Source organism: Ictidomys tridecemlineatus, chromosome 7 (assembly GCF_052094955.1).
Source record: "Ictidomys tridecemlineatus isolate mIctTri1 chromosome 7, mIctTri1.hap1, whole genome shotgun sequence".
NCBI lineage: Eukaryota > Metazoa > Chordata > Mammalia > Rodentia > Sciuridae > Ictidomys > Ictidomys tridecemlineatus.
In genome coordinates, this window is record NC_135483.1 from 152,016,210 (window position 1) to 152,044,009 (window position 27,800).

Genomic DNA, 27,800 nt, shown 5'->3' on the forward strand with positions numbered 1-27,800 from the left:
AAACTTTTGATGGCATGTGCTATTTTTTTCACTTGAAATTGATCTCTTTAAATTGTTTATATCATCCTGAATCAATATTGGCAAATTATACGACTCTAGAAATTTGTTGATACCTTTGACATTTTCTATTTTATTGGAGTATCAGTTTTTAAAATAATTTTTAATTATCTTCTGTATTACTGTAATGTCTGTTGTGATATTTCCTTTTTCATCATGTATATTAGTGATTTGAGTTTTATCTCTTCTCTTCATTAGCATGATTAAAGGTCTGTCAATTTTTATTTGTTTTTTCAAAGAACCAATTTTTTGTTCTGTCAATTTTTAAAAATATTTCTTTTGTTTCAGTTTTATTGATTTTGCCTTTGATTTTAATTATTTCTTATCTTCTACTGCTTTTAGTGTTGATTTGCTCTTTATTTTCTAAGATTTCATTTAAATGTAGTGTTAAATCATTTACTTGTTGACTTTTTCTTCTTTTAAGGAATGAACTCCATGAAATGAACTTTTCTCTTAGAAATGCTTTCATAGTGTTCCAGAGATTTTGATATGGTTTATCTGTGTTTTGATTCATCTCTAAAATTTTTTTGATCTCCTCCTTTATGTCTTCTGTAACCCATTGTTCATTCAGTAACATATTATTTAGTCTCCAGGTGTTGGAGTGGATTTTATTTATTATTTTATCATTGATTTCTAATTTCATTCAACTATGATCTGATAGAATTGCAGGGTAGCATCTCTTCATGCTTGGGAAATTTTCTGATATTATTTCATTGAAAAGATTGTGCATTCTTTTGGTTTGAAACTCTATGCCTTCCTCTATCCCAATATCCCAATAACTCTTATATTTAGTCTTTTAATGCTATTCCATAATTCATGGATATTCTGTTCATGGTTTCTTACCATCTTCACTGTGTGATCAAATTTATTTTTCTGATTGTATACTTTGTCTTCATTATTTGACTTTTTTTCTTCCAAGCGATCCAATGTTTTCTTTTGAGTTTTGAATTTGATTTATTGTATCCTTCATTTTAAGGATTTCTGACTTTTTTTTTTCCAAAGTCTCTATCTCTCTCTTGAAATAATCTTTTGCTACCTATATTTGCTCTCTTATCTCTTTGTTGGAGTGACCAATTTTGGCCTGTATTTGCTCATTTAGGTCATTCTTTAATTCACAGATTATTTTAATTATGAACCTTCTGAACTCCTTCTCTGATATTTCATCAACTTTGCTGTCCATGGGTTCTGTTATTATAGTATCCTTGGTTTGTTTGGGGCACTTTTGTCCCTTGGTTTCTCATGTTGTTTATGTGTCTTTCTTTCTTGCAGTGTGAAACTAAGATATTACAGTTTGTTCCCTATATTCTTGTAGTACCTATGTGGATTGTCTGTACCTCACCTTAATGTTGGGCTTTCAGACTCTGCTGGTGTCCCTCAATGTATGCTACTGCATGTAAAGGTAGTGGCTGTAATAGCAGAAGTAACTTGAGATAATAGTTAAGGTGCCCCAAGATGGAAGCAATGTCTTACAGAGATGGGGCTGAAAGGGTGGGCCTCACACTCCCTTTGGGATGCCTGCTCTATGATGCAGCTGTTTCTAGGCCCTGTCTGCTGTCAAAAAAGTTAGGGGCTACTGTGTGGGGAAGGCTATGGCGATGACTACAGTGTCCTAAGATGGAGGTGGGTTTAGACTCAGGCTCCCAGGTTAGAGGGGGGCAAACTCAGACCTACTCTGGACCTGGGTCTGAAGTGAGACAGTGTGGATGGCTTTGGGCCACTGGGCTTGACCTTCTGCAGTAGTCTGGTGGTCAGAATGGGTAGTCCTATGCCAGAGGCTTGACTCCAGCAGGTGTCTGCCCAGCTGGTGGACCCGGGCCTACTATCTCTTATTGCATTTTTTAAAACTGTGTATTATTATTTATTAATTAGTAAAAAAAAAAAAGAACTTGATCAGGAGTACATTTCAAGTACTATTCTGTGATTTTTCATTTCCCTTAAATAGATTCTAACATCTACCTAGGGAAAAAAAAGAAATAGAATTTCTACTAAAATGATTAGAGCAACGTTTTTAAATAGACAGACATTTGATTATTGCTTAGGAAAAAAATCCTGATTAATATAGTAAAATATGTTATATTTTTAACTTGATTTTGCACTTCATTATATTTTTTAAGTTTTTTTATTAGTTGCTCAGACAATACAATGATCTTGACTTATCATACATTTGATTCAAATAGGGTATGAATTCTCATTTTTCCACGTGTACAGATTGCAGGATCACATTGGTTATACATCCATGTGTATAGATACAGCAATCCTAGTGTCAGTTGTATTCTGCTGCCCTCCTTATCCCCTCTTTCTTCCCCTCCCTTCCCATCCCTATTGTCTACCCATACTACTGTGACACTTATTTGTCTCTCTCTTTTTTTCCCCTTCCCTTCCCCCTCACCCCATCGTATATGTATTTTGTGAACCCATGAGGGTCTCCTTCCATCTTCCGTTCAGAAATGCAAATTAAAACAACTCTAAGATAACATCTCACTCCAGTAAGAAAGGCAGCCATTATGAAATCAAACAATAACAAGTGCTGGCGAGGAAGTCGAGAAAAAGGTACACTTGTACATTGCTGATGGGACTGCAAACTGGTGCAGCCAATTTGGAGAGCAGTATGGAAATTACTTCATTATATTTACCTGATTATAAAGTAAAATAATCAATTTTAAAGATGTATTTGTATAAAATCTAATTCATTGAGTCCACACTATAGCTGATTAATTTCTTTTTTTTTTTTTTCAGATGGACACAACATAATGCCTTTATTTTTATGTGGAACTGAGAATCAAACCCGGGTTCCACCCATACTAGGTGAGCACTCTACCGCTGAGCCACAATCCCAGCCCCAGGTTGGATTTTTTTTTTTTATTTTTTTTATTGGTTGTTCAAAACCTTACAAAGCTCTTGACATATCATACTTTGAACAATAGTTTCAAGTGAGTTATGAACTCCCATTTTTACCCCAAATACAGATTGTAGAATCACATAGGTTACACATTCAAATTTTCACATACTGCCATACTAGTGACTGATGTATTCTGCTACCTTTCCTATCCTCTACTATCCCCCTCCCCCCATCTTCTCTTTCTATCCCATCTACTGTAATTCATTTCTCTCCTTATTTTTTCTTCCAATTCCCCTCACAACCTCTTTTATGTAGTTTTTTATAACAATGAGGGTCTCTTTCCATTTCCATGCAATTCCCCTTTTCTCTCTCTTTCCCTCCCATCTCGTGCCTCTGTTTAATGTCAATCTTTTCTTCCTGCTCTTCCTCCCTACTCTATTCTTAGTTGCTCTCATTATATCAAAGAAGACATTTGGTATTTGTTTTTTAGGCATTGGCTAGCTTCACTAAGCATAATCTGCTCTAATGCCATCCATTTCCCTGCAAATTCCATGATTTTGTCATTTTTTAGTGCTGCGTAATACTCCATAGTGTATAAATGCCACATTTTTTAATCCATTCATCCATTGAAGGGCATCTGGGTTGGTTCCACAGTCTAGCTATTGTGAATTGTGCTGCTGTGAACATCAATGTGGCAGTATCCCTGTAGTACGCTCTTTTAAGGTCTTCAGGGAATAGACCAAGAAGGGCAATAACTGGGTCAAATGGTGGTTCCATTCCTAGCTTTCCCAGGAATCTCCATACTGCTTTCCAAATTGGCCGAACCAATTTGCAGTCCCACCAGCAATGTATAAGAGTACCCTTTTCCCCACATCCTCTCCAGCACTTGTTATTGTTTGACTTCATAATGGCTGCCAATCTTACTGGAGTGAGATGGTATCTTAGGGTAGTTTTGATTTGCATTTCTCTGACTGCTAGAGATGGTGAGCATTTTTTCATGTATTTGTTGATTGATTGTATGTCCTCCTCTGAGAAGTGTCTGTTCAGGTCCTTGGCCCATTTGTTGATTGGGTTATTTGTTGTCTTATTGTCTAATTTTTTTGAGTTCTTTGTAAACTCTGGATATTAAGGCTCTATCTGAAGTGTGAGGGGTAAAAATTTGTTCCCATGATGTAGGCTCCCGATTTACTTCTCTTATTGTTTCTCTTGCTGTGAAAAAAACTTTTTAGTTTAAGTAAGTCCCATTTGTTGATTCTTGCTATTAACTCTTGTGCTATGGGTGTCCTGTTAAGGAATTTGGAGCCTGATCCCACAATATGTAGATCGTAGCCAACTTTTTCTTCTATCATACGCAGAGTCTCTGGTTTGATATCAAGGTCCTTGATCCATTTTGAGCTAATTTTTGTGCATGGTGAGAGGAGGGGATTCAGTTTCATTTTGTTGCATATGGATTTCCAGTTTTCCCAACACCATTTGTTGAAAATGCTATCCTTCCTCCATTGCATGCTTTTAGCCCCTTTATCGAATATAAGATAGTTGTAACTTTGTGGATTAGTCTCTATATCCTCTATTCTGTACCATTGGTCTACCCGCCTGTTTTGGTACCAGTACCATACTGTTTTTGTTACTATTGCTCTGTAGTATAGTTTGAAATCGGGTATTGCTATACTACCTGATTCACTCTTCCTGCTTAGAATTGCTTTTGCTATTCTGGGTCTTTTATTTTTCCATATGAATTTCATGATTGCTTTATCTATTTCTACAAGCAATGCCATTGGAATTTTGATTGGCATTGCATTAAACCTATAGAGGACTTTTGGTAATATCGCCATTTTGATGATGTTAGTTCTGCCTATCCATGAACAGGGTATATCTTTCCATCTTCTAAGATCTTCTTCTACTTCTCTTTTTAGGGATCTGTAGTTTTCATTGTATAAATCTTTCACCTCTTTTGTTAGGTTGATTCCCAAGTATTTTATTTTTTTTGAGGATATTGTGAATGGTAGCTGATTAATTTCACAATAAGTTTACACTATGTAGTTTTAAGAATTTTTACTTTGAAAATTATTTAATATGAGTTTTTAAATTTCTCCAAAGTGAACCTGTATCAAAAATACTAGCCTGCCTAGAGTTGTTTCACAGATTAGGATTGTGTAGGCATAAAAAAAGTCCCTAATACATCAAAACTTACTCTATACTTATTTAAGAAAATAAACAGACCTGTCTCTTCCCTCCTTTTCCTGTTGATGATAAAATTCACATTCTCTGAAATCTATCAAAGTGTGCAATGTACATGTATGACATACTACATGATCCTGACTATACACAAAATTACAGTGCACAGACTAAAATAATATTAATCACAATAATAATGATAACGATAACAACAGAATATCATTAGAGTATCACAAGAAGGATGGGAGAGAGCAGAGGTAAGGAAAGGTGAAGGTATTGAGGAAAGATTGATCAAATTATGTTATGTACATGTACAAATATGGCAAAATAGATCCCATTATTACAAATAATACACCACTATGAAATAAATAACAATTTTTAAAGCTATGATTCCAGTCCAGAAAGTTAAAAATTCTTGGAAATTTTTACTAGTTTATAATATTTTGTCTTACTCTACAGTTCCCAAAAGTTTTCATCTAATTTGTGCATGCCACCATATATTTGTCTTTATCTCTTGGTTATTGTGTGTGTATATATATAAGTAAATAAATAAATAAATAAATTATATATATATATATATATATACATATACATATAAATTTTACCTTAAGAAACATTATCCCCCTTTCTATAACAAATTCATAACAAATGCATAAAAAAATATTTTTTTCACTTATATCATCACTTTCCTCCCCAAAATAGAGAGAATTTATTTCTACTGGACATATCTTATAAGATGTGCAGAAAGGGAATTGTCTAAACTGTAAGAGAAAAACAGTACTGAGTAAGAACAAAATTTCAAAAGATATAAAAGCAACTGTACAAAATCAGAATGCTTTGATGTTATAAGCAGGGTACATAAACCTCCATATTTTTATTATAAAGATAAAAACAAAACAAAGATAAAAATGACTACATTGATATGTTAAGAGATAAAAACAGAAATATGTAAAACAGGCCATCAAAAACTCAAAATATGTGAAGAAATGGAGTGAAATTGTAGAGTTTATTACTAGTATATTTTCATTGTGTTATTGTTTCTTGTCTTTATAACCTTAACTTGCTATATTTTCCAAATAATTTGTTATAACCAAAAGAAGTTTTCATAAGCCTCCTGGTAAGCACAAAGCAAAAATCTATAATAGAAAATATAAAAATTATGAACAAGGCATTAAGGCACACTATTAAGAATAAATTACTTAACCAAAAGGAAAGCAAGAGAGTGAAAAAGAAAGGTACTTCAAGAAATGTAGAAAGTTACAAGTTTGGTGTAGTAAGACCTTATCTATAATTACCTTCAATGCCAATGTCAATGACTTTTGTTCTCTGCATAATTACTTCACATAGAGTGGCTGAATGGATAATATAAAATGTATGTGCTGCTTACAAGAGAGTAGATTCACCTTCAAAGCCACAGGTATAGTGAATGAATATATAAATGAATGAATGGAATAAAATAGTCCACAAAAATGGAATCCCATAACAGGCAGAAGTAGCAATAAAATAATTTCACATTAAAACCTCCACAAAAATAAAGTGGTGAAAAAAGATAAGGAAGGTCATTATAAAAAAATAATTGTAATGATTCAGCAAGAGGAAATAATAATTCTAAATCCATATCCACCCAATATTGGAGCATCCAAATATTTAAAGTGAAAATTAATACAAAGTGCAGCACACTTTAACACAATCACTAAAATCATTTCAATTAGATGTTGAGATATTAAATAGGAAGATGCATGTTATTGGTAGAAAATTTTCCAATATTTTGAACACATTTGATGCTTCTTTATCTGTGACTCTGTTCAAAGCTATTTTTACTGTTTCCTGAACTCCTTTTTTTCTTATAAAGGAATAGTTCTGATTTCTCTTTTCTAAACACAGATTATTTTTAATAAGAATAGACATTATTAATTAAGCTATTGAATTAAACTAATTAATGTAAAGTGGATAATGTCTCAGGGTTGGTAAGGAGCTGTCCCAAACTTGTCTGTCTCTAGATCCCATGATCTTTACTACTATTTTGTGAAACAGCCTTGCTTCACCTGTTCTGAAATGAACAAATTTGCTTCACCTGTTCTAGTATTACCAGAATCTATAAACACTTCAATCTGCATGACCAAATACTTGAAACTCTGATGCCATAATTAAAGTTCATTGCTAACAAAGCTGCATCTCCTTATTGGTTATGATAGTCTATGCTGCTATAATTTATCTTCCAAATGAAGCTAACAGTAATTATTGCTCTCTCTGATATGTGGATGATAACACACAAGTTGGAGAGAGGGAGAATAGAAGTTCATCGAATTGGACAAAGGGGAGTGAAGGGAAGGGAGGAAGAATAGGAATAGAAAAGACAGGTCAGTGAATTGGACAAAACTTTGATATGTTCATGAATGAACATATGAAACTCCACATCCTATGCAACCACAAAAATGGGATCCTAATTAGATATTATATTCCATGTATATATAATATGTCAAAATGCACTCCATTGTCATGTATATCTAAAAAAGAACAAATAAAAAGGCAAAGAACACAAAAGGAATTTCTACCAGATACAAATTGAACACAACAAAGATTTACAAATTGATATACAAAGTCTGTCTTACTATGTTTCCACTAGAGTTAGAATTTTGGACCCCAATATTCAGAACAGAAATGTCATAGAATAACCATAGTGGATTGAGAAAAGAATTATTTAAAAAATCATTTAACAGAAATTATTTGTTTTAGCCCCCAGAATATAAGTCTTTGAAGTTTAATAATGGCTTTATATTATTTTTTTAAAACCATGTTTTTAGAAACATAGCAGCAATAGTTATTAATTTCCATAGGCATTTCTGAAACTTCTTTTCCCACATTGATCTACTGCTATTTTTCATCAACCTATAAAGCACATTTATTAAGTAATACTTATTAAATTGCATAGACTCAGAACCATGGAATTCAAACAATCTGAAACATTGGAAGGAGGTTAGCCTCTGGCTGCAAAAAAAGGTCCTGTTTTTCAAATGATAAACTGTCTTCTATACTAGGCAACTGGTTTAAGATAAGAGATGCCACAGCAGTAACAGCAGTAATCTAAAACTTTTTTTTTTTCTTTCTCTTGGGAAATGGGTTTGTCTTTGTGATTGTTCATTTTACATGTGGTAACATGGCTAGGCTATTGGTGCCAGTTCTTTGGTAAAATACTAACTAGGATGTCACTGTGAAGATATTCTTTTTATATGTGATTGAAATCTATGTTAGTAGACTTTTGATTAAAGCGAACTGGTCTCCATAATGTGAATAGGTCTCATTCAATCAGTCAATGGTCTTAAGGCAAGAGAGGGAAGTCCCTTGAGAAACAAGGCAGTGTCTTCAGACTGCCATTGAAGCTGAGACTTCAACAGAAATTTTTCCCTGGGACTCTCAATCCCACTCTTTCCTGGAGATTTTGGACTTCCCAGCCCCAATAATTATGTCAGCCAATTTTTAAAGTAAACACATCTCCTCTCTCTCTCTCTCTCTCTCTCTCTCTCTCTCTCTCTCTCTCTCTCTCTCTCTCTCTTTCTCTCTCTCTCTCTCTCTCTCCCTCCCTTTTTCTCTTATTGATTTATGTTTCTTAACAGAACCCTAATATAAACTTTTTGGCTAAGATGCATATATGGATGCTCAGACTGGGGTGATTTCTTTATTTTTCCCTTTCCTCTTTTTTCATTTTAAAATTAAAATAAATAAATTTCTAAAGGATACATGAAAATATATATATTTATAGAGTACTATGGATTTTGATACATGTACAAATTGAGTAATATTTAAATCAAGGTGTTAACACATCTAATGGGATTTCTAAGAAATGTTTTTAAGTGGTTGCTTAAATATCAGACAAGGAGATGTTTAGCTGTCTTGCTGCATTGTAGAAAACAATATTATAAAGACTTTTAACTTTCCTGAACCACAATGTTGTTAAATATAAATTGACTGAGTTTAAGAACACAAAATGAAATAAAAGACAATCTTTTGAAATAAAATGAAATAAAAAAATTCTCTTTTCCGCTGGGTATCCTAACACATGCCTGTAATCCCAGTGACTTGGGATGGTGAGATAGGAGGATCATGAGTTGAAGTCCAGTCTGGGAAATTTAGTGAGATCCTGCCTCAGAATAAAAAGGGTTGAGGATATAACTCAGTGATTATAGCACCCCTGGGTTTAATCCAAGTAATGAACAAAAATTATATTTATCATCCAATAAAAAAGAAGACAAGTTATTTTACAATATACTTTAAATATTAAAGGCCAATTTTAAGTTAACCAACAAATAATTTACATATACTAATAAATAAAAATGAACTTTATAATTCCTTTTTTGAACAATATTGGTTTATAGAATATTACAGCAGGGATTGCATAAAATAAGAAGTAATGGTTTTAATATTAAAATATGAGTGAGAAGGAAGAAAAATACAATAATGATACACATCTTTTAGTTCAACAAAAAATTAGCAGTGATGGAAGCATAACATACTATTAATTTAAATTAATATATGTACCTATTTGTTTTGGGGATTGGTATATAGGCCATGTTTAGTATGTCATTTGCTAAGATTGTCCCTGCTCCAACTAATAACCTTCTATATTACATTATTATATTCTTCAATAAAATCAATGGATATATCTTAGTTTGTTTATTTGTTTTGTTTTGTACCAAGGATTGAATCCAGGGGTGTTTAGTCACTGAGCTACATCCCCTGCTCCCCCTTTTTAAGTTTTTTATTTTGAGAAGAGTCTCACTAAGTTGCTGAGGCTGGCTTTGAACTCAGAAAATTCCTGCCTCAGCTTCTCAAGCTGCTGGGATTATAGTTGTGTTCCACTGCACCCTGCCATCCTTAAGTTTTCTAACCAAAGGTGTTTCAAGTTTTGACAAAATGTGAAAGCTTCTGTCAAGCTTCTGATCTTGCACTTTGAAAGACATAGTTGTATAATCATTTTAAGAAGGGTAAAAATTTTTGGCAGATTATTAACTGAGTTTGTCTTTTATGAAGTAATAACAAACACATTTTTATAAAATGTTAAACATATATAGATATATTGATCTAGACACTCTAATTTTGTTGTTTTAATCTAATGTATACATTTGAGTTTGAAAGACAATGAGAGATCATCAATAAGTTCTCTATTATAGGTGAAATATAAAATAAAATTAGCATTACACTTGATGAAAATCAGGGCAAGCAAAATAAGTTTTTAAAGCTGTTTCTTAGTTGATGGCTTTTATGGAGTACTCCCAGTCATAATTTCTTACAGTTGTAGGGTAAGCAAAATTTAATTATGACAAGGAATTACTTAATTATTTTTAAAATCTTGTTGATCTGAAACTCTCTACTAGTACTTGTGTTATTTTCGTGTAATTTGTGAATTTTTGCTTAAATTTTATTTTGCTAACTAAATTAGATGTTGGGCTTGATCTTCTGCTAGGTCCATACTACCTTTAATAAAATTCTGAACTTTATACATGTTATATATACTATAGGTAAACCAGCTCATCATTTCATCTCTGGAGATCATGTGGATCCTGCATTTGCTCCCCTAGTATCTTAGTACCTAAAAATGTGGTAAACATTAGCTTTAAGGTTTTTCCATGTAACTTATAATACAGATAATGTGCTCTGTGGTAGATATATTGTAAAAGGCATGTCTTCATAAAGTTTGTCATAATTTCCTAAACCCTTTAGAACATGTCTGATTCTTTTCCTGTAACCCATATATACCACATATATACCACATTTCTTGCTCACTAGGTATTTTGCCATAATAATTTGTTCTCAAAAATATTTTTATACATAATTTTACTTCATAAATCTTCCAAGAATCTTGTATTATCCGTTTGTTTATTTTTTTAAGCAAGACCATGTGTCTAAAGCTTGGGACATATAATTTTTTATTCATTTTGGAAACATTCGGTCAGTGCCATCTTTTAGCCCTTTTGTCCACCCACAGTGATACCATACTAAGCTTCACCAACATTCTCTGTAACGATTTTGCTTGGGAAATTAGTATTATTTAAAGAAATCCAAGACTCCTGCTTTATATCCTTTCATATGTACATACCAATGAGAAATTACAAAATCAACTCTACCATTGGGATGGGACCTAAGAGTGAACATTCTTTTTAGCCTGCTTGTATGGTTCTTACAATTCAGGATCCTCACCTGCCCCTAGCACCCCTCTAAAATCAACAATATTAAAAAAAAGATGGATAGGCACATGCCAGTATTTATCTTTGAAAACTGATTATCATTATTTCTAGATGCAAGCCAACTAAGATCAATTGCCTCATTTCTCTCTTACCCATTAGAGTAATCAACTTCTGTATGTTGTTTTATATGTGCACTTTCTGTGGCAAGTAGAAAGCCCTGTGATGGCAAAAAATGATCAAACATACATCATTATTCTGAGCATAGCAGAAGAAAAATGGTGGTTTTACTTTATTCTCTACTTATATTCTTAGGCAAGTAAGCAGAATTATTTTCAAATTAATAGTGGACTTCTTAATAAAAACTTTAAATCAAATATCATGGGTCCTCAAATTTAAACTCTTTAAAGTTAACACTAACTTTCCTAAATCAGTATCCTACTAGCTTTAATTTTTCAAACAATTTTGTTTGATAATATTTTTGAAAGTTAACATTCTTTAATATATATGATTAATATAACTCATTTCCTATGGCAATTTCATTACAGTTTTTTTTAAATACCAAAGCATCAGAGCCTCTCCATAGCCAGTAAGTTGACATAATGCTTGTTTTTCTTTCTATGATAATCATTATTAGCATAATTAATTTAAGTTATATAATGAGTATCTATTATTTTAGAGATGTCAAATGGCCAGTTGAAAAGAAAGAATATGAGGACATACAATCAATCAACAAGTACATGAAAAAATGCTCACCATCTCTAGCAGTCAGAGAAATGCAAATCAAAACCACCCTAAGATACCATCTCACTCCAGTAAGATTGGCAGCCATTATGAAGTCAAACAACAAGTGCTGGCGAGGATGTGGGGAAAAGGGTACACTTGTACACGGCTGGTGAGACTGCAAATTGGTAAGGCCAATTTGGAAAGCAGTATGGAGATACTTGGGAAAGCTGGGAATGGATCCACCATTTGACCCAGCTATCGCCCTCCTCGGACTATTCCCTGAGGATCTTAAAAGAGCGTACTATAGGGATACTGCCACATCAATGATCATAGCGGCACAATTCACAATAGCTAGACTGTGGAACCAACCTAGATGCCATTCAATAGATGAATGGATACAAAAATGTGGCATCTATACACAATGGAGTACTACGCAGCAATAAAAAATGACAAAATCAGAATTTGCAGGGAAATAGATGACATTAGAGCAGATTATGCTAAGCGAAGCTAGCCAATCCTTAAAAAACAAATGCCAAATGTCTTCTTTGATATAAAGAGAGCAACTAAGAACAGAACAGGGAGGAAGAGCATGAGGAAAAGATTAACATTAAACAAAGACGAGTAGGGGGAGAAAAAGGGAGAGAGAAGGGAAAGCATATGGAAATGGTAGGAGACCCTCAATGTTACACAAAATTACATAGAAGAGGATGTGACGGGAAGGGGGGGGGGGAAACAAGGGAGAGAATTGAACAACAGCAGATGAGGTAGAGAGGGATGATGGGAGGGTAGGGTAGGGGGGATAGTAGGGGATAGGAAAGGTAGCAGAATACAACAGTCACTAATATGCCATTATGTAAAAATGTGAGTGTGTAACTGATGTGATTCTGTAATTTGTATTTAGGGTAAAAATGGGAGTTCATAATCCAATTGAGTCAAATGTATGAAAGATGATATATCATGAGCTTTGTAATATTTTGAACAACCAATAAAAAATATAAAAAAAGAAAAGAAAGAATATTTTAAGTAACTTAACAATATTATATTAATGTCAATAGATATTATATATTTAACTTTTCTAGATTTTCTGAGGTTATTCTGATTTATCCATAGTTCACAATAATAAATTTATTAGCTTAATTGAAATTGTGCAATGGAATTACTTGAAGTTTTAATTAGTGATATGTACCATCATTTTTTGATTATCATATTAAATATTTTCAGTCTGAAGCATATATTGTTATAAGAATGTTTTAAATAATTACTTAGATAATGTATAAATTTAGAAACTGAGTGCTTGGCTTTTATGTTATTATTTGCTGTTGAGATATTTACTAGGAGATAACTTAGAGGCATCATAAAAAATATTCTGAATATTATAATAATATATACATAAGTGTGCATATAAAAACATATACATATATGTACATGACATGTAAAACACATATTTAAGCCCCATTTGTTGGCTATTATATATACTGTCTAACTTTAAGATTGTTTTACTAATAGTAAGCTTTTCTTTAATAACAATTTTGTCAAAGATTAACAATAATGTTAATAAATTCTAGGAAATAAAAGCAAATTTTAAAACAATGAGTTTAGTAAGACCATATTTAATCAGCTTGAGAAGTATCTACCATTACTTCACTATTTTGACCTAACACATATCAGAGGATTCCACTGATGCAGAGATAGATGAGATTACAATAGAGATAGATGAGGATACAATAGTCTATATTTTTATTATATAACAATTTTATTCTATATAACATCTATATTTTTAATGTTAGACCTTGATTTCTATAGCTACTGAAGCTACTACAGTTGCTGCCATTTATTGATTTTATTATATTTTATTTTTATTTTCACATTCTTATATCAATTAAATTGATAAAATTGGTGATGGAATAATTGCATGCATTTTTCTCTAAATATAACTAAATTTGGAAGTCAATATATATTACAGGTTGTAACTGAAAAATATTTTTAATATTAACAATGAAAGAAAATCAATTAATCTGGTCTAGTTCATTAAATTTTAAATACATATTTGAAAGCATTAATGCAAAACATACTTCACATAATTGCAAGACAATCTGTGAGCATTACAGGAAATTTTCTGTAGTAATAGGATTCAATATCACAATTCATTAATTGTTGCTTCAACAAGGTCAATTATGCCACTAATTTATTATTTATTAAATTTATTTCTTTTTAACAATAAATTTAATTATATGATTGTTTCATATACTGATATTTCAGAGTCATAGACACACTTTCCCTACTCAGTCATAGTTTTACTTTGGTGGAAGAGAGAATAGAAAACATTTTTCTTTTATCACAGGCTAGCAAAAGACAGGTAAACTTGATTACAAAGTGAGTGGAACTTAAGTAAGCAAATTTGGAAGAAGATTATATTCATATACATAAATTGAGGATTCATAATTTTCTAGGACAGGAAAACATGGAGAAAATTTAGAGAATACAGCACTTGTTAATGACCATCAGGTACATGTTTCTGAAAGTTCCACCTTACCACAAGGAGCATTTTCAACCCACTAATTCTGTGCTGGCGATGGTGTGAAGGACTATTCCTTGTAGGTCTTCAGAGGAACTCCCAGACTCTGCCTCTAATTGTAAGTTCCAACCTCCTTCTCAAAATGAACAAAATTCTGTAGATATTGGCAAAATATACAGTTGGTAACTACCAAAGTATTCAATTGCAAACTTATTTATGAGCTCTGTATTTTGCACAATTAAAATTACCAATTAATTATACCAGATAAATTATTTAGAAAATGATAAGTTAAAAACACCATGTAAATTATGTACATAAATGAATATTTATAAAGAAAATTTATATTTTTCAGTAATTGTAATTGCTAGCAAGTATGCAATTATATAAATTAATCAACACTGATCAGTGTTTTAAATATGAAAGGAAAAAAAATCTGTTGAAAAATATTTTCTCTTTGTTGACTCTTAAAATAAAAACAATATATTAATATTATTTGTTTAAGCAAATAATTAATTAATTAATTAATTGTATCCAATTAATTTAGAAAGAATGCTTCTATATATGTTAAGGTAATTATTTTTAAAAGATAAGCAGTCATATTTACCTGTAAAAGTAAAATGGTTTAACTAAAATTAGATTATTGAAGAAGAGCCAGTTTTACCTTTATTAACCAAGTAAAGAAATTCATTCTGTCTCTCACTTTTATGTGTGTTTCTCTATTTAGGAGGATACATGTGCATTTTTTTAATACATCTACAATTCACTTAATAGGTTAAAAAATGGTGCTCAAATGGATCTGCACAAATGTCATGCACAAATGTCACCGATAATTCTGTTAAGGAAACAAAAGCCTGACAAAAAATGGAAATCAATAATCTGATTCAGTGTTTAGATGACCACTGAGGCACACTTTGAAAAGCAGATTTGAATAGTGAAAATATATCTGCCTTACTATGCATTAAAAGTAAATTGCATGCTGAAGATATGAACACTTTATTTTACCAAACTATTTTCTTAATTCAACATATTTTTGATCATCGTGGATACCTTCATGCATTCCTCCCTCAATTTTTCACCAAGTTGAATGCCTTCTATGTTGCAGGCATTGTGCAAGTATATTCCAATAATATGTTTTTTTTCTAATGCTATATAATTTCTCCAAAACTCCGTGTCTTTTAAACATAACAACTGTATTATCACCAACACATCTGTGGGATGTCTGGATGCAGCTGGGTTTTACTTCTGCTACAATTTCAGTTAGGACTGGTGCAATCTGTTTTAGGGCTACAATGGGCTAGAGTATCAGCTCATGCCCTCAGAAGGAAACATCATTAATGGAGGGGGTTAAACAACAGAATTTTATTTTTCACCATTTGGTGGTTGGAAATGGAACACCAAGGTGCCAGCATGCTTGGGTTCTAGTGAGGGATCTCTTCCTGGTTTACAATAGTCACCTTCTAACTGCACTGATCTGGCTGTATTCTCACATGGGGTGGGGGGAAAGAGAGATATTTTTCTTTTCCTCTTAAAAAGTGGCAGCCCTAATGGATTAGGACCTCAATTTTATGACATTATTTAAAGTTAAGTTGCTCCTAAAATCTTTATCTTCATCACTGTCACATGGTGATTAGGTCTTCAACATGAATTTCAGGGAGACACAATTCAGCCCATAGTAATTTGTGCATCAAAGATGATTTATTTAAATATTTAGCAACTTATTGGTTTCCAGCTAATAATCTGGGATTTTGGAATAAAAGCTTCTGTATTTTTCTATGTAGTATTTGTGCTTCTCCCTCTTCACACTGCATTTTCACAGTCTTTCCCACAGAGCACATAGATGTTTACATAGTAGGTCAGATTCCCAAAGTGGAAAATAACGAGTGATCAAAGCTTAAGGTTTTTGACTTTGTCTGACCAGCATCCTCTCCATTTTTTTTTCATTTACATAATTCATACAATAAGGATTAAAGGAGGAAAAATACACACACACACACACACACACACTCACACATGTATATATACTTATATGTGTGTGTATATACACAAGTGTTTGTCATATTGTTTATTGTTGAATAATTATAAAGTGTTTTAGTCTATAAAAGAAAAGTGATATTATAATAAACAAGAAGAGCCTTACCTTAAATCATTAAATACAACTATTGATTGAAAGTCTTTAATTTGAGACACAAATATTAAAATAAACTAGTTATCAAGAACAGGTAAAAGTGTGTAGACAGAGGAATCAGTAAACACAAGGTCAAGGTCCCTCTGGTGATAAGTAATTATTTGTGAGACACACTGCAAGCCTCTGAAACCCAGTAGTAAATAAAATAGGCTAGCTTTTGAATTCATGGAGTTTAAATTTAGTGGTTATGACATATATTAAGAAAAAGTATGCATTAGTATTTAATTATATTTATGAAACAATAGGTTGTTTTATCCCATAAAGGGTGGTGGTACCTGACGCCATCAGAGGAATGTAATTAACAAGAGACAATGTATGTTGACTATAATTTCAAAACCTAAAATACTTAGATGCAAATGTTCATGAATTCCAAAAATTTGAGGTTATTAATTTAGCAGCAAAATTCTATTTGAAATGATATGAAGCTTCTTATAACCTTTATTCATCTCACTTAGTTTGAATATTTACATATATTTCTGGAATCAAATGATGTATATGAATATGTATGTTGACTCAGATTCTATTGGGATTGTTAGATAAAAATCGAAAAATTCCTACATTAAAAAGAAACATGCAAAATCTTAAGATTTTCCAATAATAAGATGTAAACTTATATTTGCAGATTTTCCTGAAAGACACATTGATAATATGTTACCAAACTTAACCAAGACAAAAATAGAATACATAGGAAATTGAAAAAATTAGAAGATGTGAGCAAAATAGAATGAGAAGTCCCACCCCTCCTCACTTCAAAGAAACAATGATTAGTAACCATATACAGATGCAGATGCATTTATGATCCTCTGAATCCAATTAAGAAATTTCCACAGCACTGGAGGAACATACAACTAAGAGCAACTGCATTAACATGGGTAAGAAGAATAGTTGTATTTTTCAGCACATCCACTTCTCCCAAGTTTGCAAAGCGGAGCTCTAAGAAAGATCCCCTCATACTGTAGTTTTCTCATAATGAAAAAAATAGAGGAAGTAAAACATTCAACGTCCCCAGCCTTTTGGAGTATGACAATGGAACATAAGTTATGTCTGAGGGGAGTAAAAGTGTATATGCAATTGAAATAAGATGTTTTCAGCTTAAAATTGACTTTTAAAACTATAAAATGTTTTTTGTAAGCATTTTGGCAAATGTAACATTACCCCCACTCCCCAAAGACATACACCTTTGGAAGATACACACAGGGAAAAAAAAGGAATCAAAGTATACCCCTACAAAACATCAAGAAAACAAAGAGGAAGAGAGGATTGCTTCTTCTGTTTCATGCAATTTAAACTACAGTTGTGGCAATCTGGTGCTTTAGGGCTTGAGTATGCTGGTGCATTAGTCATCTCATGCTGTCATAAAGGAATGCCATAGATAGAGTGGCTTACAAAATAGTAATTTACTTTCTCATGATTCTGGAGAGAGAATAAGAATATACAATGTAAGAATAACAAGAGAGAAACAATTAACAAAATGGCAGTAGAAAGTCCTTCCCTTTCAAGAATTTCTTTAAACTTCAGTGGATTAAACTCCCATTTGGAAGGCATAGAGTGACAGAACAGAGCTAATAAAATCAAAAGTGAACTATAGGCTGGAAGAGACTCATGTTACATATAAGAAAACACATTAGCAGAAAATGAAAGGATTGAAAAAGACATTCTGGTAAAATGACAAGCAAAAGAAAGCATGTAGCAATACTTGTATTGCTACAAGTAAACTTAATAGTTGTAGGACAACAGGACATGTACAATGATAAAAGTATCAATTCAGGAGGAAGATATAATAATTATACATAAATATGTATTGAACATCTGAGCACCTAAATATATCAAGTAAATATTAAAAGAGCAGAAGAGAGAAAAGGAAAGCAATACAATAAGACTAGACTTCTATATCCCACTTTCAGGAATGGATAGAACATCCTCATAGAAAAATTGATAAGAAACCAGCTGACTTCAAGTACACTGTGGGCCAAATGGACCCAAGAGATGTATGCTGAATGTTCTGTTTAATAGCAGCCCAAAATACAGTCTACTCAAGTGCAAACAGAGCACGCTATAGGACAGATCAAATGGTGTTACATTGCTTGTGTTGGTTTGTTTCCCAAAACATGATAAACTAACAAATTTAAGAAGAATGAAAAAATAGCAGGCATTTCTTCTGACTACAACATTATGACATTAGAAATATAGGGTATATGAAAAATTTAAAAATACATGTAAGTGCAACAGCACACTCCTAAACAAGCAATGGGTCAGAGAAGAAATCAATGGGGAAATCAGAAAATATGTTGAGACAAATGAAAGTGAAAACAGGATGCTGAAAAAGTAGTATGAAGAAGGACGTGTAGCAATAAGCACATTTAAAAAAAATCTCAAAAAGTACTCTGACTTTGCAAATCAAGAAAGTAGAAGAACTAAGCTTAAAGTTGACATAAGGAAAGAAGTTATAAAGATTAGAGAAGAAATAAATGAAATAGCACTGAAAAAACAACAGAAAAAATTTAAATGAAGAGATTTTGTTTGATAATGTAAATAAAATTGGCCAATCCTTAGTTAAGCTAAGAAAAAGGAGGGGTAACACAAATAAAATTAGAAAAAAAAAAAAGAAAGTATATTACCTGATACCAAAGAAGTAAAAAAGATCATAAGAGGCCACTATAAAGAATTTTATGCAAAAAAATAGACAACTTAAAAGACATAAAGAAATTCCCAATAGCATATAAAGTAATAAAACTGAACAATAAAGAAACAGAATATCTGAAAAGACTAATAATGAATAAGGATATTGAATCAGTATTCAAAAATCCCATAGTAAAAAAAAATTCCAGAACAAGATGGCTTCATAATTGAATTCTTTTTCACCATTTAGAGAAGAATTAACACTGATCCTTTTCAATTTTTTTTAAATATTCAAAGAAAGAGGAAAATCCAAACTCATTTTAAAAAGATGCTATTACCCTTATGACAAAGTTAGACAAGGACAATATGAGGATATATTTAGGCAAATATCACTAATAAATACAAATATGCTCCTTAAAGTACTAGCAAACCAAATTCTACAGCATATTAAGAAGGCTCGTTTACAATGATCATGTGAGCTTAATTCTGGGATACAAGGAAGTTTCAACATATACAAATCATTAATTGTGATATGCCACATTAACAGAATGATCATTTCAATAGTTGTTGAAAAAGCCTTTGACTAAACTTTGGTATCTATGTGTTCTTGGGTATCATGGGAGAATTCTGTGTGTGTGTGTGTGTGTGTGTGTGTGTGTGTGTGTGTGTGTATCTTTGATTTGGTTCCTCTAGAGAATCCATCAACAGCAAACTTTTTACTTTAAATATAAAAATGCAAAACAAAAAGATTGAAAAACCATACCATACTACCATGCACCAAAATAATGCTAGAACTGTTATGATAATTTCAAACAAAACATAACAAGATAGACTATCATGGATAAAGAAGAATATTAAAGAGTTATTGACAAGCCAATTCTCCAGTGGACAAAACAGTCATAAACAGCATGTGCCTAAGAACAATATATCAAAATAAAAAATAATAAAGTAAATACTGAAAAATTGGAGAGGTGCTGAAATCTAATCTTTGCTGATTTCAGCACCCCAACCAGAATTTCCCGACATTGTCTGGGGAATGTAAAACAATGCAAAACAGAGAAACTGTCATAATCAAAAGTTGCCTGAGGTAAAACAATGACTTATATGTAATGTGATATACTGGATAAGATTCTGGAACAGAATAAGTACATTAGGCAAACTTTTAGAAATGAGATTTATGTGGACTTTAAATTAATAACAATTTATCAGTATTGGTCTATTAGTTCTGACAAACATATAAAAATAATGTAAGATATTGACAAGAAGGAAAATTGTATGTAGCACTGTTTCATACAATTGTCACAACCTTTCTGCAAATCCAAAATTATTTTAAAATGACAATATTATTAAAATAATAACAGAGAAAATAAAAATGTAGACATCACTGGGGCTGGGGATGTAGCTCAAGTGGTAGCGCACTCTCCTGGCATGTTTTCGACCCGGGTTGGATCCTCAGCACCACATACAAACAAAGATGTTGTGTCTGCCGAAAACTAAAAAGTAAATATTAAAAAATTCTCTCTTTCTCTTCCTCTCTCACTCTCTCTTTAAAAAAATGTAGACATCACTAACTTTGGAAAAGAATAAAAGATAAATTGAAGAGTTCAAATATTATTGCATCATTAAGAAAGAAGCTAGTGGTAGAGATGGTAGTTCAATGTGTCTTTTGTTAAGTGTATGATGTTAGACTTTATTCTGTTTTTTCCCCCCCAACAAATGAAGTAGGATGTATATTGCTGAGGAAAGCAAACTCCACGGTTGTCATCAACATGCACATATCCCTGTGCCCACTGGCTTCCCTGATAACATTTATTGTCAACCTAGAAACCTAGGGTCTCTGTTTTCCTAGGAAACATCGTTCTCATTTTTGCTTCCATGAAGGAACCTTAGTAAACACCTGGGAATGAACTGCCTTCAAGTTTTCGTGGAATACCATAGCTGTCACCTTGCTGGCTTTCCCTAGAAAGTTCCTGATTCTGTAAATCATCACTTTTTGACACAGAACCCTCTTTGTGGTGTTTTTCACTTATTTGGCACTCTCTCTTTTCCGCAATGTTAGAGCTTTGTTTATTCAATCATATATTATCTGCTTTCTATTATTCATGGATTCTCTACAGTTTCTGTTCTATCAAGAACTGTACTTATTTTTAAAGTGTCCATTTGTTAGCGCTCTCTCTCTCTCTCTCTCTCTCTCTCTCTCTCTGTCTCCCTATCAATTATCACCTATCTCCTAGTCACATATTTTGTTGTTGACAATTTACATAATGATATTTGGTTATTTGTTGTGGGTTAGAAAGTAGGGTGGTTTCTGTCTCCATCACTGAAGCAGTTAGGTTAGCCTTTATTTTTATTTATTTATTTATTTTTGTGTGTGTATGTGTGTTTGTGTGTTTTCCCCACAAATAAAGTAGGATGCATATTGCTGAAGAAAGCAAACTCCACAGTTGTCATCAGCATGCACCAGGGTTATTTCAGTTAGTCTCTGAGTAATGCCTCTGGAGTTTCTGCTCAATGAAATATTGCCATACTAAATCAACAGGTCAGTAAGATGCTCTTGCAGCTCAATTCATATAAGCTTTTAAAGTCAGAAAAAAACAGAAATTGGCAAATGGGCAATACTACCTAATAATGAGGATTACTAGTGCTAAGTGACCCTGATCACATCACAATTATTTTTCAAGATTTTGATCCTTTGACAGTGAATGACTTGTAATGGAATGGAGACAAGCATAAACATAAAAAGACTTCTTGCTAAACCATTTATAATAAAATTAAAAATTTGGATGAAATACAAACAATATATAAAAGCAAGATATAATGTTTTAGAAACGGTTTAATGACACATTTGTATATTAATCATGATTAATATAAATGCTTAATATTATAGCAGTTGGAAATTATTTTTTAAATATTCATCTATATAAAGTATTTGTTTTAAATATGTAGAAATCGTACCTTTATTTTATTCAACAAAATATACAATTGTACTAGACAAAATACAGTATTGAAACCATATAAGATACTAAGCATAACTTTCCGACTATTTCATGGTATACAGAAATAGATGAGTAAATTACCTTTCTATAGTAAATATCTATGATCTCTTATGCTACAGAAATGCTGTGGAACAATCAACAGGATGATTTATTTCAGATGAGATAGATTGTTTCCTATTGTTTTATCAAACTTGTTTGTAAGACAGCTTTAGTGACAGCAAATGAAAAAAAAGTTAGTGTCTGTTTTAGACAGAACTTTTTTATTCCCTATATATGAAGAAAACATTTATATAGTGTTACTTAAGTCTTTGAAAAGACAGTAAATATATCAAGATAAATGTTTTCAAAAATATCTTTAGAATTATTATGAATTCTATTTATTTTTACTTCTCTATATATGTATGTGTGTGCGTATATATGCCCTCCCACATATTTATATGTGAATAAATAAATCAAAAGAAGCTCATAATATATATGAAATGACATATCATAAAAAGTTTATTAAAATGTTTCGTATTTTTTATATTACTTCTTTTTTACAATAACCCCCAAACTTTATATATGCTTAACATTATAAGATTTTTATCCAGATCAGTCCAAAATGTCTTGTTGCTATATTATTAATGTCAAAGAAATATAAATTTCTCCATTTTACAAATAGATAAAACCAATATTAATATTTAATATTTTTCTTTCCCAAGTTTGAATATTGCTGTCATTTCAGTTTTCGTACCAGAAGACATGCCAGAATAAATAATAAAATAAACATATCAATATTTAATATTATAATACAATGCAAAAAATATATTAAACTAGGTATGAAAATTTACATCAGATTCTATCTTTTTTCATTTGAATAATCTGGTACTAATAGTCATATTGCTTGAAACAATAAAATGATCAGTTCAGAGACAAAATTTGATTTCCGTATTAAATTTGAGATCCATTTATCTATTTAAAGTAAAAACCTGGTAAACAGGTTTTCACCTTGAAAAAACCCTAACAACCAACCACAGGACACAGTTAAGACTTCGATCATATAGGAATTTCTATTTCAGTAGCAGTCCATTCTCAGAAGATGGCTTGTCAACTATCAATAATGATAGTAGAGTTGGGTGTCAACATACGCATCACTTCCATAAGAAAAGTAAACCCTGTAAAATGTGTGCTGAGTATTGAGCTGACACATCTCTGAACCTTCACCATATTTTCATCTTCTATCCTGACTTTCCCACCAACACTCTACTAATTAAAACGATAAATACATCTTAATTGGACCATTTTAATTTATTTCTTATACTACACTTTTATAATGTTACTTTTAACTTTCTCTGGCAAGTCAATAACTTAATATATGGAAAATCACATTATTATCAAAAGTATCTTGGGGATTATTTTAGATTCTTTGTGAAAAGAATTGCAATTGTGGCTTGTAATTATGGCTCATTTCTGAAAGCAGTTGTTTGCTAAACAGGTTGCACTTTATATTCTTCTTAGTGTAAAATAAAATAATAGGAAAGAATCCAAAAATGCCTTAGCCAAATCTCAGAAATTTTGAATTATTTGGCTTAATGTGGAGCCCACATAATAGTATTTTCTAAAATTTCCTATCACATGATTCTAGTCAGGAGACAGGCTAAAGAAGGACTTGATTAGAGACTGAAGTCTAAAATCTTTTGAGATATGTCATTTCCGAGACTTAAGAATTTAATTGCATCTTATGTGCTATAAAAATCCCAAAGTCTCAACTATGACAGCTACTGTCATATAATTACAGAGTCCATTCTTCTGTTTTCTTTAAACCAATTGTTTTTTCAATTACTTCAATAACAACACAAATCATTCTAATATCCAAAGAATCAGTTTAAGATACACTGGGAAAATATGACTTAAACCAGATATAAGTACTGGCCAAGATATGGAAAAAACAAAATGCTCACTTACTATCAATGAGAATCTTAAGTATGTACAGGCATTATAATAAATAGTATGATAATTCCTTAAAAAGTTAAACTAAAACTACCAAAATGACCAGCATTTACATTACTGGGTATATGTCCAAAGGATATGAAATCAATATGTAAGAAACATCTCCAATACCATGTTCACTACAGCACTAGTCAACATAGACAAGTCACTCAATCATATAAACATCCATCAACTGAAAAATGCATAAAGAAAATGGGGTACATATTCACAGTGGTATACTATTCAGCCTTTCATCCATAAAAATATGAAATTCCATTACCTGGAATTTATTTTCCTAAATGAAATCATACAGGCAAAGAAAGAGGCAAGTACCATAAGATTTTACTTATATGTGGAATCTAAAAAAGCTGACTTCATAGAATTTAAGAGTACAATGGTGGTTCTTAGAGGTGGAAGGAAGACATGAGAAAAGATTGGTCAACAAGTACTGAATTCCAGTTACACAGGAGAAACAAGTTCTGTGTAATAATACATAGTAGGGTAACTTTACATTTCATAAAAGCTAAAAGAAAGGATTTTCAATATTTTAATCATAAAGAAATCATAAATGTTTGAGCAAATAAGATATGCTTACCTTGTTTTGAACAGGCTTTGATATAGGTGTTCTGAAAAATCTCATTTGTGAGGCAATATAAGAAAGTTTAGAGGTGAAATGATTGGCTTATGAAAGCCTTAACTTATTTGGTGGGATAATCCACTGATGATTTCTCTAATTGCTAGCTATGGTGAACATTTTTCAAGTGTTTATTGAAGTGAAAGATCTATATAATGAAAATTACAGAACCCTAAAGAAAGAATTCAAAGAAATATTTAGAAGATGGAAAGATCTAACTTGCTCTTGGATAGGCAGAATTAATATTATCAAAATGGTCATACTTCCAAAAGCACTATATAGATTTAATGCAATTTCAATCAAAATCCCAATGATATTCCTCATAGAAACAGAAAAAGCAGTCATGAAATTCACCTGGAAAAATAAGACCCCCAAAATAGCTAAAGCAATCCTTAGAAGGAAGAGTGAAGCAGATGGCATCAAGATACCAGACCTTGAACTATACTACAGAGAAATAGTAACAAAAATAGCATGATATTGGCACCAAAAAGACTTGTGGACTAATGGCAAAGAATACAGGACACAGAAACTAACCACAAAACTACAATTATCTTATATTAGACAAAGCTGCCAAAAACATGCATTGGAGAAAAGATAGCCTGATAAAAATGGTGCTGGGAAAACTGGAATTTCATGTACAACAAAATGAAATTGAACTGCTATCTCTCACCATGCACAAAACTCAACTCAAAATGGATCAAGGACTTAGGAATACAGTCAGAGACCCTGCATCTACTACAAGAAAAAGTAGGCCCTAATCTCCATCATATAAAAATTAGGCCCCTACTTCCTTAATAAGACTTCTTTGGTGCAAGAATTAAAATGAAGAATCAATAAATTGGAGGGACTCATACTAAAAATCTTTCTTCTCAGCAAAAGAAACAATCTGTGAGGTGAATAGAGAGCCTACATCTTTGGAGCATATTTTTACCCCTCACACATCAGATAGAGCACTAATCTCTAGGATATATAAAGACTTCAAAAGTTAAACACCAAAACAAAACAAAAAAAATAACCCAATCAATAAATGGGCCAAGGACCATTTTGACAATATTAATTTTGCCTATCCAAGAACATCGAAGATCTTTCCATCTTCTAAGGTCTTCTTTAATTTATTTCTTTAGTGTTTTGTAGTTTTCATTATAGAGGTCTTACACCTCTTTTGTTAAGTTGATCCCCAAGTTTTTTTTTTTTTGAGGCTATTGTGAATGGGGTATATTTCCTAATTTCTCTTTCAGAGGATTCATCACTGATGTACAGAAAATCATTTGATTTATAGGTATTGATTTTATATCTTGCTGCCTTGCTTAATTCATTAATTTTAGAAGTTTTCTGGTGGAGTTTTTTGGATCCTCTAAATGTAGAATCATGTCATCAGTAAATAATGACAGTTTGAGTTCTTTTTTCCCTATTTGTTTCCTTATGATTTATTTCATCTAATTGCTCTGATTAGAGTTTCAAGAACTATGTTGAATAGAAGTGGTGAAACAGGACATCCATGACTTGTTCTAGTTTTTATAGGGAATGTTTCCAATTGTTCTCTATTTACAATGATGTTGGCCTTGGGTTTATTAAAGATAGCTTTTACAATGTTGAAATATGTTCCTACTGTCCCTGGTTTTACTAGTGTTTTCAACATGAAAGGGTGCTGTATTTTCTCAAACGCTTTCTCTGAATTAATTCATATAATCGTATGATTCTTATCTTTAATTGTACTAATGTGATGAATTATATTTATATATTTCTGTATATTGAGCCAACCTTTCATCCCAGGAATGAACCCCACTTGATCATGGTGAATTATTTTTTAATGTTTTTGTATGCAATTTTCCAGAATTTAATTGAGAATTTTTGCATCAGTGTTCATCAGAGATATTGGTCTGGAAAATTCTTTCCTTGATGTATCTCTGTCGCCTTTTGTAGTGAGGCTATTAAATATACTTGTAAATGTTAATGCTTACACATTTTGTTTTAACAACAGGTATCTAGTGATATAGAATTTGCAAAATAAAGGCTCTTATAAACATTTATATCTGGCTGGGGATGTGGCTCAAGCGGTAGCGCACCCGCCTGGCATGCGTGCAGCCTGGGTTCGATCCTCAGCACCACATACAAACAAAGATGTTGTGTCCGCCAAAAACTAAAAAAAAATAAATATTAAAAAATTCTCTCTCTCTCTCTCTCTCTCTCTTAAGAAAAACATTTTTATCATATAAATTGTAGAACTTATGGAAAAACTGATCAATGTTGCAATAATAATACATTTTATTCAATTAATGTTTATTTTAGAATCTTTTTTTTCTCAGCACTCTGGTAAGAGCAGAAGGAGATAAGTATAAAAATAATGCTGTTTATGTTTCCATTTGCAAATGGTTTGGAGAATGGAAAATTATCTTTTCAGGTTACCTTGTATTTTGTGTGAGATGGTTCTGCCATATGTTGCTGCCGTTTGTAGTTTAGTATTAAGAAACAATGAAGTAAGTTTTATGGACTCATATAATGTGTGGCACATTCTCTTCAAAATGAAAAAAAAAAGGAGTTTTCACTTTCCTCCAAATTATGATTCTTTCCAGTGCCTTCAAGAAATAGTGATTTTACAAAATAGAAAAAAAAGCCACATATTTGTGTATTTTAAAATGATTAGTATTAATTTCATCTACTTCTTGTGTGCACACATTTCCCAATCAATTAGAAACTCTTGTAACTTACATAATTTGCTTGAGTTGTTCAGGAAACTTATCATATTACTTCATTTTATTTTACAGTTTTTATTGGATTTAGCACAAACCTATCAGTGTTATAGAAATCCATCAGGTCTGATTTCTTTAATTTGTATCACAAGCATTCAGTGCTACCTCAACATATGCATTACATAATTTATGCATACATGATTTATGTTTTTACTTA